Genomic DNA, 12,244 nt, shown 5'->3' with positions numbered 1-12,244 from the left:
GGAAAAAATTCTTTTCTATTTGAGAAAGATAATCAAAGATGGTTGCATTACTTATTCTTGCAATTTAAAATAAACGGAGCAGTTTCAAGTTTTGTGCTTGTCATTTTCCCTACAAGACATCTGTTTTTTAATATCTTAATATCATTTTAATGTTGGCAATTTGGCAGCGGGACTGGGGGGGGGGGCAAGTAGTAAGTTTGCTCACTTTTTCCGGTGGGCGGTGTTGCGGCCAGGCCTCCGGGCTCCTGCAGTGATCTGGTGGGGTGGGGTGGAGATTGACACCCCGTTGTGCCATCCTGGCCACGTCACCAGCATTGGGTGGGGCCACACCCGGGGTGTCTCCGCTGTCCAATCAGTGCTGGTACAGGAAATTTAAACTATGGCACGGCCAGGGAATACTCCTCTCTCACCCTTCACTGGATCTTGCCCTTCCTCACTGGATCCTATGTGGCGATCATCTTTTGCAGCCTTTGGATTAAGCCTTTTGGTTTTGCCTTGGATCGAGCAGCCCAATGGCTGGGGAGTTTCCTGCCTGCACAACCTCAACACTCATTCTCCTGCTTTTAGCATCCAGTCAGTTTCGGTGATACTGAGTTGCACTCATTTGGTGGTTGCTGCCAGGACAGTACTGAGCCGTATTGTTCAGTGGTTGCTGCCGGTCAGTGTAGGCATTATTGAGCATTTTGGCAGTGGGACGGGGAGAGGGCAAGTAGTAAGTAGTTTTCCTGGGGCACAAAATAGCCAGGTGCTGGCACTGCACACACCACATTAAATGAGTGTACAATCTGTGAACACCAACAATTGAGCTGCATTCTCATTCACCTGTAACCTTCAGTGAGTGTAAAGTCTCATGGGTAACAGTGATAGACATAAGTACATGGAGCCAGCCAAAGGTGAGGTGAAACAATTCCATAGCCACAAACCCTTTCTGAAACTGAATTGAAGCATTCCTTATTTCTGTATACTAGTGATAAAGTGGTGGTACACATCTCAGGTCAGAACGCTGTTTTGTGGAAGGCCGAAATTGGATTCTCCCCAAGTCCCTCAAAATGCTACAGGTATTTTACCAGAAAGCAACAGACCTTCATATGGGTTCTGTATTATCAAATTCACCTCAGAGTTTTCGGATTCCTCTCAGGTAGGAAAAATGCACTGGAAATTCTGTTCAAGGAGAAATTAGGTGTCACCTTTACTAAACGACGACTTGAAGATTTTTTTTTAAAAAAATTCAGTTTTCATTTAAAAACAACAATAGACTTATTTTGATGGGACCATGATTTTCACTGACTCTCCCGCACTTCTTTTGGAAAAACTATTTTTATGTTTGTTGAAATTTCTTTAAGTGACTAGTGCTCACTTGTTCACTCTCTTTCCTTTGCACTGTAATACCCACTGTGTTCTGTGTTCTTCAGCAGCACTGCAAAATGTCACCATCTTGTGGAAGTCCTCTTTGAAAAACATGTTCTATTTAAAAATCTTTGGTACTACTCAGGACAGTACTGTCAGCTTGCATGATGATGGCGCTCAGAACTCCAAGAGCTGCTGCCTCCCAGTGTCTCATTGGTTGGCAGGGATAAATAATGTCAGGGGTATTAGGCAACCAATGAGGGACTGAGCTTGTAATATGAATTTGAGGCACGGCCTTCTTATGTCTCTGAGATGTGGTGAACGAAGGCATAGCTGGAGAGAAGATGAGAGTCTGTTCAGTGGTGGAGCTTGGAGACTCAGATTTCAGCAGCACCCTGTGTGACACCAAAATACAGCGCCCCCTTGCCTCCTGCCTTCCATTTTACATCATAGCTGTGCTGCCTCCCGCAGCACACCCAAAGCTCTGCACCCAGTGTGACTGCACTCGTTGCGCTTCCCTAAATCTTCCTCTGATCCTGTGTCACCAGGTGAGAGACGGGGGGAGATCGTGTGCACCTTGGATGAGAGATGGAGTGACTTGTTTGATGGTGTAATAGTTTTTTTTATTTGGAGGAGGGGTCTTGCTTCAGGGTTGATTGATGTTTAATAGTAATAATAATAATAATAATAATAATAATAATAATAATAATGTAGTTATACCCCGCCCATCTGGTTGGGTCTCCCCAGCCACCTTGGGTGGCTTCCAACAAAGTATTAAAATACAGTAGTCTGTCAAACATTAAAATCTTCCCTTCAGATGCCTTCTAAAAGTCTGGTAGTTGTTGTTCTCTTTGACATCTGGTGGGAGGGCATTCCACAGGTCAGGAGGCCACTACCGAGAAGGCCCTCTGCCTGGTTCCCTGTAACTTGGCTTCTCGCAGTGAGGGAACCGCCAGAAAACCCTCGGCGCTGGACCTCAGTGTCTGGGCAGAACGATGGGGGTGGAGACGCTTGATTACGGTTGATCCGTATTGCGTGACCAGGCAGTGAAAGCCCCAGCTCCCAGGGATCATAAGAAAGGAATAAAGACTCTGACAACGTGTTATGGAATTAAAATTAGGCCACAACCTCATTAAACTTCTGAATGTACATGTACCCCTCCCAGCCCCCCAGCCAGGGGAACTGGGGAACATCAGGGTAAATGGGATATGGGGGTTCACTGCGAGACTTAAGTGTATGCAGGCAGCCCAGCCCAACCTTTCGATGTATGGCCAGTGACACCCATTATATAACCCCTTTTGAGAGGGGACCTGCTGGAATCACTGCCACAGGGGGGTGAGTCACCATTTCACCCCCACCCACCCCATTATAGGGAAGAAAAGACTAAAGGATTCCACCCAAGGCCATAAACCGCCAAAGTTGTGACAAATTGGGAAGACAAAACCTGCCAATGCAGGAAAATTTCTTCCCGGTCCTTCAACAGCAACCAGTCAAAGACCGCAGCAGCGCCCACTAAAAAGGAAGAAAAAGTTAACCTGCGAACAAGAAAACATTAAACTAAGTGAGGGGAGGGTGGGTGAATCTCCTGAGCTGACTGCCTGGCTACTGTTGGCTCCACCCCCTATATATAAATGGGGCTGGCCCCACCTCCCAGAAATGAAACTTGACTACTGAGACTGGATGTGAACCTCCAAATAATAACACTGAGAGGCAGGCCAGCCCCTGTTTGCCATTAAGTTCCCTGGGAACTGTAGCGCCGCGCGTGAGTGCTCATTTTGTGATTTATACAGTTTCGATTCATTTATTGTATTTGTCATGCTATCATTTTCAATCCATTTATTATATTTATATATTTATTGTATCCCTCGCAATTAGTAAATATTGCTTTTATTTGTGAATGCTTTATTGTTGGTGTGAGCTGCTTTGACCTCCACTTGCAAAAGTTCAAATCAAAATCAAATGTGGGTGAAGACAGCAAATCAGGGAAGATGCAGGCAGGAGGGGATGCTAAAATGGCAACCCAATGTCACATGATTTCACTGCCAAGAGATACACTCCAAGTTCAGATGAATAGAGATTAAAATGCTAAGTGAGGACCCAACGATAATTGAAAAATGGGCCACAGGTTGTACAACTTGTCAAAAACAGACACTAAAGAAGGAAGTGGCGTCTTCTCGGGTCTAGTTCAAATACTCTTTTCTGTGCAACATTGAGATGTAGTATGATTGCCACACTTCTGTTTTTGAGCAAAGTCTTATTCTCCCAAAACATTAACTGAACATTCAGTGCAGCCTAGCCAAGTTGTCTCATCTAGTTCCCTAGCAAAACAGACAGAACTGTGTCACTCTAAGGGGAAGGGAAGTTCCAGAACTAGGAATAAATTCAGTACATAACACCATGGCATTAAATAGGTACAGTTCGAGGGTATGGAATCCTCCTTCACTTTAAAAAAAGAAAAGGAAGGAAAAGGGAGCAGGGATACAAAGCTTTCCTATAAAACCTTGCTGAATGAACAAAATAATAATAATAATTTTTTTTATTTATATCCCGCCCTCCCCAGCTGAAGCCGGGCTCAGAGCAGCTAACAACAGTAAAATAATACAATGAATAAAATCAATTCATTATTTGGGAGGAATTCAGTTTATGAACCATAATCTTGCTCCCCCCAAAAAGCATTTCTAGTTAGTGGACTTTGTTGGAGCTGGGATCAAGACCACCTGAGCAGCCAGTCCAAATATACAGTGGTGCCCCGCAAGACGAATGCCTCGCAAGACGAAAAACTCGCTAGACGAAAGAGTTTTCCGTTTTTTAACTCGTTCCGCAAGACAAATTTCCCTATGGGCTTGCTTCGCAAGACGAAACGTCTTGCGAGTTCTTGCGAGTTTTTTCCCCTCTTTTTAAAAGCCGCTAAGCCGCTAATAGCCGCTAAGCCACTAAGCCGTTAATAGCCGCTAAGCCGCTAATAGCCGTGCTTCACAAGACGAAAAAACCGCAAGACGAAGAGACTCGCGGAACGGATTAATTTTGTCTTGCGAGGCACCACTGTATACAGGTCATCGTTTTGACATTCTTCTCTTGTTATTTGCACAGGCGAGCAAAGGCCGCCTCTTTTTTGCTTCCCAGGAAATTCTGTGTAAAATACTCAACAGACTTCAAGGAAAACTATTCACAAATACTCCGAGCCTGTTAGAACGGAAGAGATCTTGATTTCTAAACACCAGGCAACAACATACACCAATCCTCTTTATTTTCGCTATCCCAGTGTGCGTTTCTACATGACTTTATGGGCACAGCCTCTGAGGAAATATCCTCAGAAACTGTAAGCCATTAGAGGCCTCCTGATTACTTTAATTGATTTCATTTCCAGGAAGGCTGCTGTTTCCTAAAAAGTAGATGAGCCTAACAGAAGCAAACAGTTCACAATCTGCAGTGCCAGGTTGACACAGAGCCCGGGAAGGATAGCTGAAACACGCTGCAGCTAAAATAAAAAGAACAGAAGAGCACTTGGAATTTCAGAGCTTCAGTTACAAGAGGTGGGGTGGGGTAAGGAGGAAATCATGGTGAATTACTCCTTTGAATGTAGCCTGTATTTGTTTGCAGCCTGACAAAAGGAAGAAGCTATGGCTGCATTCCTATTCACATATACCTGGGAGGAAGTGCCATTGAACTTAGTGGGGTTTATTTCTGCTTAGGACGAGTGAACTTTCGATTCCATATAATATCAGCAAAGGGCCAATATTCATATTAGTAATTTGAGGGCTAAAGACAATCCTAGCAAAAGACCATAAAACAGCCGATTAATTAGACTTTAAAGACATCAGTTTTTATAATTTTGTGTTATATCCTTTGCCAATCATAGCTCCATCATCATCATCATCATCATCATATTTGCAATGCAATCAGTGAACCCTTCCCTTCCTTGCAAATTTTACTGTTGCCTTTCCCTCTTGCCCTCTCCATCTAGGTTTCGCCCATACCACTATACAGAATTATGGTGCTGGAGAGTCCTATGGACTGCAAGAAGATCAAACCTATCCATTCTGAAGGAAATCAGCCCTGAGTGCTCACTGGAAGGACAGATTGTGAAGCTGAGGCTCCAATAGTTTGGCCACCTCATGAGAAGAGAAGACTCCCTGGAAAAGACTCTGATGTTGGGAAAGATGGAGGGCACAAGGAGAAGGGGACGACAGAGGACGAGATGGTTGGACAGTATTCTCGAAGCTACAAACATGAGTCTGACCAAACTGTGGGAGGCAGTGGAAGACAGGAGTGCCCGACGTGCTCTGGTCCATGGGGTTACGAAGACACAACTAAATGACTAAACAACAACAACAACTATACAGAAAAAGTGGGATAACTGAGCAGAAGCCCATGCTCTTTCTTATTGAATTTGTTACTCCTTGCACAGATGGAAACAGACTCAATAAACACACGCTTATTGCGTTTTAATCTTAGAAACTGACCTAAGGGAAGATTATCACGGAGATGTTTGGGATGGTTAGATCTGTAATGTAACAAAGAATTTCTATCTGTGCTTTTCTTATAAGGACGCACTTTGATTCTTAAAACATCCACAACAATTTCTAGATAAAGAAAAGGTAAATAATGTGGACTTGATGTCCCTTCAAAGGTCAAGTGTGGACTTACACTGTTGATCCAGCGCTTAAACGGTTCAAAAATATCCTCAGAAAATATGAATATCAAATCATCTATATATCGGCCATAAAACAGAATATATTCACTAAATAGATTATTATGAACAATGTGTTCTAAATCAAAAAAATCGCATAAAGATATTGGCCACATTGGGAGCACATTTCGAGCCCATAGCTACATCTTGTTTTTGAATGAAGTACTTTGAACCAAACCTAAATAAATTATTCGATAGAACTAAATCTAAAATCTTCATTAAAAAATGCACTGGTGGAGAAGACTGATTATGATCAACTAGCAATTCTTGGATTAGAGATTGTACTTCTTTTAGACTCTGTGGAACTGTAGCAACCCTGCATGTGGATTATTGGACTCTAAGAACAGACAGGTGGAATAGATACTTATACATGTATGGGCCTTATGCATGAACTGACTAAAGAATGAACTGATCCACTGGGTCTTCTGCTTTTTCCGTTGAACTTTATGAGACTTCCGTTGAAATCTACAATTCGATACAATGAATAGTATACCTTATTTATTCAAAAGTACAGCCGGTTACGTCTTGTGTGTTTACTGAGTATGTTTCACATAACTGTAGGTTTGTTGTTGTTGTTTTGCAGATGGAAACAGAAGCATTGTGCCAAAAGAGAACTGTCATTGGCAGTCATGAGTAGTAGTAGAAGGCTTGAAACCCCACACTAAGGCTTGCACATGGAATTCCAGTAGCTGCTTAGGGGTGTGGCACAATTGCAAGAAGTCCTCCGGAGGACAAGCCAAAACATTTCTGTTTAGGCATAAATTTTCATTCAATTTCACTCAATGTTGCTTCCTCTTGTTGCCTCCGTTTTCCTGTTGTTGAGCCATTTATTTTCAAATATATTTATTCACATTGCAATGAATGGGTAGTGCATCAGCTACTTTGGGTTGCATATACTTTTTGGAGGAAAAGTGCATTATAAATCCTTAACAAACCCCCCAAAGAAGTGTTAACACAAGAAAAAAACACCATATCGCAGACATAGAAAAAAAGGAATGCAAATTCACATTTTATATGTGCAGGGAAAGGAGGGTTTTAAAAAGGGGGTGGGGGGGCCAAAAGCTTCTTAGATTCCTGAGCAGCTATGATGATTATTCCAACAGTGGTCAACTGGTAGATGACACAAAAGGAGAACGAACATTTCTTGATCTTTCCATAAGGCTGCATGGGCTATGGGAAGAGGCTGCATGTGCTAGCTCGTAGCTGATTTCTGTTCTCATCCTGTTCTTAACCTGAAGCACTATTTCTGGGCTAGCGGAGTCTGTAACCTGAAGCATATGTAACCTGAAGCGTATGTAACCTGAGGTACCACTGTAGTTACCTATCTACCTATCTGGCTTGGGGATCTCATAACTCCATACCTTCCAGTATTCCTCCAATGAAAATAGGGACATCCTAAGGAAAAGCAGGACATTCTGGGATCAAACCAGGAACCGGGACGGCTTCTGCAAATTCAGGACTCTCCCTGGAAAATAGGGTCACTTGGAGGGTCTATAGGTGTGGTCTCTGGTGTTGTGCCCTGCTAGTCCTGCTCGTAATATATGGTGCTCTGCTCAAGTGTATGAACATGGATCCAGCTTCTGGCATGCGCAGGTCAGTTTTGAAGTATTGATGTTTGCAGGATTGAATGATGAAATTCTGCTTGTGGCATGATAACCCACATGCCTGGGAGCCCCGGCCCTGCGGTCCCATCTGCACTATACCTTTAAAGCAACACCACACCATTGCAATCTTGGGAGAAAAGCAATGACAAACCTAGACAGCATCTTAAAAAGCAGAGACATCACCTTGCCAACAAAGGTCCATATAGTTAAAGCTATGGTCTTAGTAGTGATGTATGGAAGTGAGAGCTGGACCATAAAGAAGGCTGATTGCTGAAGAATTGATGCTTTTGAATTATGGTGCTGGAGGAGACTCTTGAGAGTCCCATGGACTGCAAGAAGATCAAACCTATCCATTCTTAAGAAAATCAGCCCTGAGTGCTCATTGGAAGGACAGATCCTGAAGCTGAGGCTCCAATACTTTGGCCACCACATGAGAAGAGAAGACTCCCTGGAAAAGACCCTGATGTTGGGAAGATGGAGGGCACAAGGAGAAGGGGACAACAGAGGACGAGATGGTTGGACAGTGTTCTCGAAGCTACCAGCATGAGTTTGACCAAACTGCGGGAGGCAGTGGAAGACAGGAGTGCCTGGTGTGCTCTGGTCCATGGGGTCACGAAGAGTCAGACACGAATAAACGATTAAACAACAACAACACCATTGCAAGCAGTCGTGCCTCCCCCCCCCCCCAAGAATCCTGAGAATTGTAGCTTGCGAAGGGTGCTGAGAGTGGTTGGGAGAGTCCTATTCCCCTCACAGTGCTACAGTGGGATTGACTATCAAATCTCTCTTAGAACTGCTGTATCTCTATGAAGCAGCGGTTCCCAAGCTGTGGGTCCCCAGATGTTGTTGGACTACAACTCCCATCATCCCTGAGCTCTGGCCTTGCTAGCTACGGGTGATGGAAGTTGTAGTTCCACAACATCTGGGGACCCACAGGTTGAGAAAGGGGGTCTCCAAATCACTCTCAACACCCTTAATAAACTACAGTTTCCAGGATACTTTGCGGGGGACGGGATGACGTGACCTATGACCGTTTGAAGTGGTTTGATATTGCTTTAGATATATGTGCAGTTGGGACCGGGGGCTGTTCAAACCTTTCCCCCATCAAAATCATGAAATGCCCCATGGTTGTAACAAGTGGGCCCTGTGCCTATCGCTTTAAGGAAAGTTCTGGCAGGTCAGACGTTCCACTCTTGCCTCACTGAGCTCAGAAGTTCAACTTCTTTTTTATCCCCCCTCATCTCCTCCCCTCCTGTCCCTTTTTTGTTTAGTTCGACCTTGGTCACTGATGACAAGGCTGCTTTTCCTGCCAAACCAATCAATAAGCTAAACAGAGAGAAGATGAGTATTTAGAATATGGGAAGCCAAACTCAAACACAGATAGGTTATCAGCCTAGCCCAGAGCAGACTTCTAAGCAAATATTTCATTAACAAATTTTTCATGGCAACTTGCATGTAAAAAAAAGAGAGGGGAAAAAAAGATGGCAACGACAGGCGAGAGGGAGAGAGAACAGCAAAAGGGATAAAGTGAAAGGGGGGGGGAGAAACATGGACAGGAGGCTTAACTGTGGCACAGTTGTCTTTGGTTACAAGTACGACAGGCTTCTATATGCTGTGGCTCTCCGGGCAAATGCTAAGCAATCAGGGTAGGAAGACTTTGTGCAAACAGAACGTTGGAAAACCCAGCTGGCTCCAGAAGCATCTTTCTTTCATTGCAGGCAAGGAAGGAAAGCAAAAGGGTTAACAGAAATGGTGCTGAATTGTCTTTCTGGGTCAGTTCTGAAGTTTGTGACCGTTGAAACCTTGGATGTCCAGCAAGAGTTTCCATGTATTTGTTGATAATAAGATTATCTCCTGACCGATTGTTATATTCTGTGGTGATCTGGTTGACGGTCATGTGCTATGTAGAACAGAAATCTACTGTGTCACTAGGCTGAGCGGTTGATTGTTATTTTTATCAGTGATTATCATAGTGATTTATTCCTGCATTGCAGGGGGTTGGACTAGATGATCCTTGGGTACCTTCCAGCTCTATAATTCTATGATTCTATAGTGTTTGCTGCATTGTTAGGTGTTCTTTCACGCAATGTTGGAGGATAAGAGACAGGGGTCTGAATGGGCTTACAAAGACTCTCCTCCTGCAAGAGAGGGGAGTGGTTGTGGGCGGGAGCCGGTCTCCGCCTCAAGCAGGGGGTGTTAGCCCCCTGCCTCCCACTCACCTGGCTGGCGCCCACGCCCACGTGCAGGCACCCAATCAGGTGCCTTCGAGGGGGCGTGTACAGCAGACTAAATTGCTGCGGCGCCAGCCTCCCGGCCTCACTCTTCGTCATCCCGTCGCAAGTCTGCTGTCCCAAATCTCTCTCTGCGGCATACGTTATAGCCTCCTTTGGGCCAGGCCCCCAAAATTTTAATGATACACATAGCCGCCATCAGCTTCTCTTGTAAAGCCATGTTTTCCTCCGACCCGTGCAGTGACTTCCTGATCCGCAGAGCTATTGAAGGTGGGGGTAGGCTGCAACCCCCTAAAGCTGAGGGCCGTAAGCCAGTTTCTTACGGGCTGCTCTCTCAAATACGCATAAAGCTTAGGTCGATCTTTTGTACCAAGTTTGAGGCCCGCCTCTTTTCCGCAGCATATGCCATCGCCTTCTTTGGCGTGTTTAGGGTAGGGGAGGTAGTAGCCGAGGTTACCGCAAGTGGCTCAACATGGCTTCAGATGTCCGAAGCTAGCATGACGGTGCGGATACGTCAATCTAAAAGCGATCAGGCTGGTAAGGGTTCCCTTGTTAAACTTATAGCTTCAGCACAGCAGGGCCCATGCCTGGTCAAGGACACCAGGCGGTACCTTTACCTCAGACTGCCCAGCCCTGGCCCACTCCTTGTTCATGAGGACGGGTCGCGATTGATGAAGCACCAATTCACACACAATTCAATCCTCCCAGGATTATGCAGCACACTCATTCAGGATTGGCGCCGCTGCAACAGCTGCACTCTTGGGTCTGCCGGCGGATAAGATTAAAGAAATGGGCCGCTGGAAATACGATGCTTATAAAGGTTACATTCGCTAGAATGCCCTCCGCTGCATTACCTCTACTTACCCGTCTTTTTTCTCTCCTCTATTCTCAGTCGTTCTCAGAAAAAGTGTTTGGATCTGCAGCCACAGTATCGTCCATTGGGCCCGTGTACGGTCTGCTTGCTGCGGCCTCGCCCCTAATCTTGGGTCGCCACCTGGAGTGCGAGTTTCCTGGTTTTCGAGGCGAGGCATGCGTTGGGAGGAGCTTATGCTGTTGCTGAGAGAGAGAGTTGTCGCGTTTGGCCCTCCTGACATCCTTATCCTTCAATTGGGGGGAAATGACCTTGTTAGCAGGAGAAGTGCGGACTTGTCGTGGAACATAAAAAGAGATCTTGATGAGATTGCTGCCTGGTGTCCCGGAACAACGGTGTTCTGGTCCTCCTTCCTGGAGAGAATTGTTTGGCGCGGTGCGCAGAACTGTATGGCCATTGAAAAATCCAGGAAACTCTTAAATCGTGCAATAGCCCGTTGGGTGCACTTTATGAATGGCCGAGTCATTTCTCATGACCGTATCCGGATTGGCGACCAGGCCTTGTACCGGAATGATGGGGTTTCATCTTTCAGACCAAGGGAATGACATTTGGTTAAATAGCATCATCATCAGCATCAGGGATTGGTTACAGCTGTGAGGGTATTGGCAGCGAGCCTTTTGGGCTCGGGTGGCGGTTAGGCATTGGAATAATGTGTTGCGGTGTGTCAAAGGGCTAGGTGTGGCCATCGCCTATGCCTTCAATTTTTGGGTATTCCGTGAAAGGAATCCGGCGGTCGTGTATTCTGTCCGATGCCTGCTTGGCAGGAGGCCATGGCACGACCCTCGGTGACATCAGGCGAGAGCCTATAGTTGGATTAGCATCAACAGGCTCCACCTACTGGTGAATAAACCCCCCTGTTTTAGACTCACCCCTCTCCGAGTGGGTGGAGTCAGCTGACCTAATCCAATGTCTAAGCCAATACCTTTTCACTTGCTGTAATCAATAAAGTTGTGGCCTTTTCTTGTCCATTAACCTTATATCACGTGTCCTTGTGTTTTCATTCCACTATGCGGGGATCGGGTCCTCGAACCACAAACAAGCCTACTGTACATTAGGGGAAACTGCCTTTGGAAAACTGTAGGAATGTGGCCCTCAGAAAGTTACCCAGAACACAATGTGGCCTTTAGGCTGAATAGGATTCTGCACCCCTGTCTTATAAGCTGCACATTGCACACCATACATCTTGGTGGGTCACCAGCAGGCCCCTACACAAACTGTAATGGACAAAAATAGACAGGAAAGGCCCTAGGCATAAAATTAAGGCCTCTTTGAAATAAACATTTGAAAGATTTTTTTCAGTAATGACTTTAAGATCAGATCATAAACTTGCTCAGATCTCTAAGGTCAGATCATAAACTTTGCCAATAATGCAAGGGTGGACCCACACACACACATCTGTGCACATGTGTAATTTACCAACACCCCCCACACAAATATTGTGTGTGTATGTAGGTCAGGAAGCAATGAACTCTATATAAGACAAATAGATCCTTCTGGCTAA

The sequence above is a fragment of the Podarcis gaigeae genome (genome assembly GCF_964106915.1).
Source record: "Podarcis gaigeae genome assembly, chromosome: 3".
NCBI classification, from domain to species: Eukaryota; Metazoa; Chordata; class Lepidosauria; order Squamata; family Lacertidae; genus Podarcis; species Podarcis gaigeae.
The sequence above is the reverse complement of the archived record's forward strand: the minus strand, read 5'-3'. Positions refer to the sequence as shown.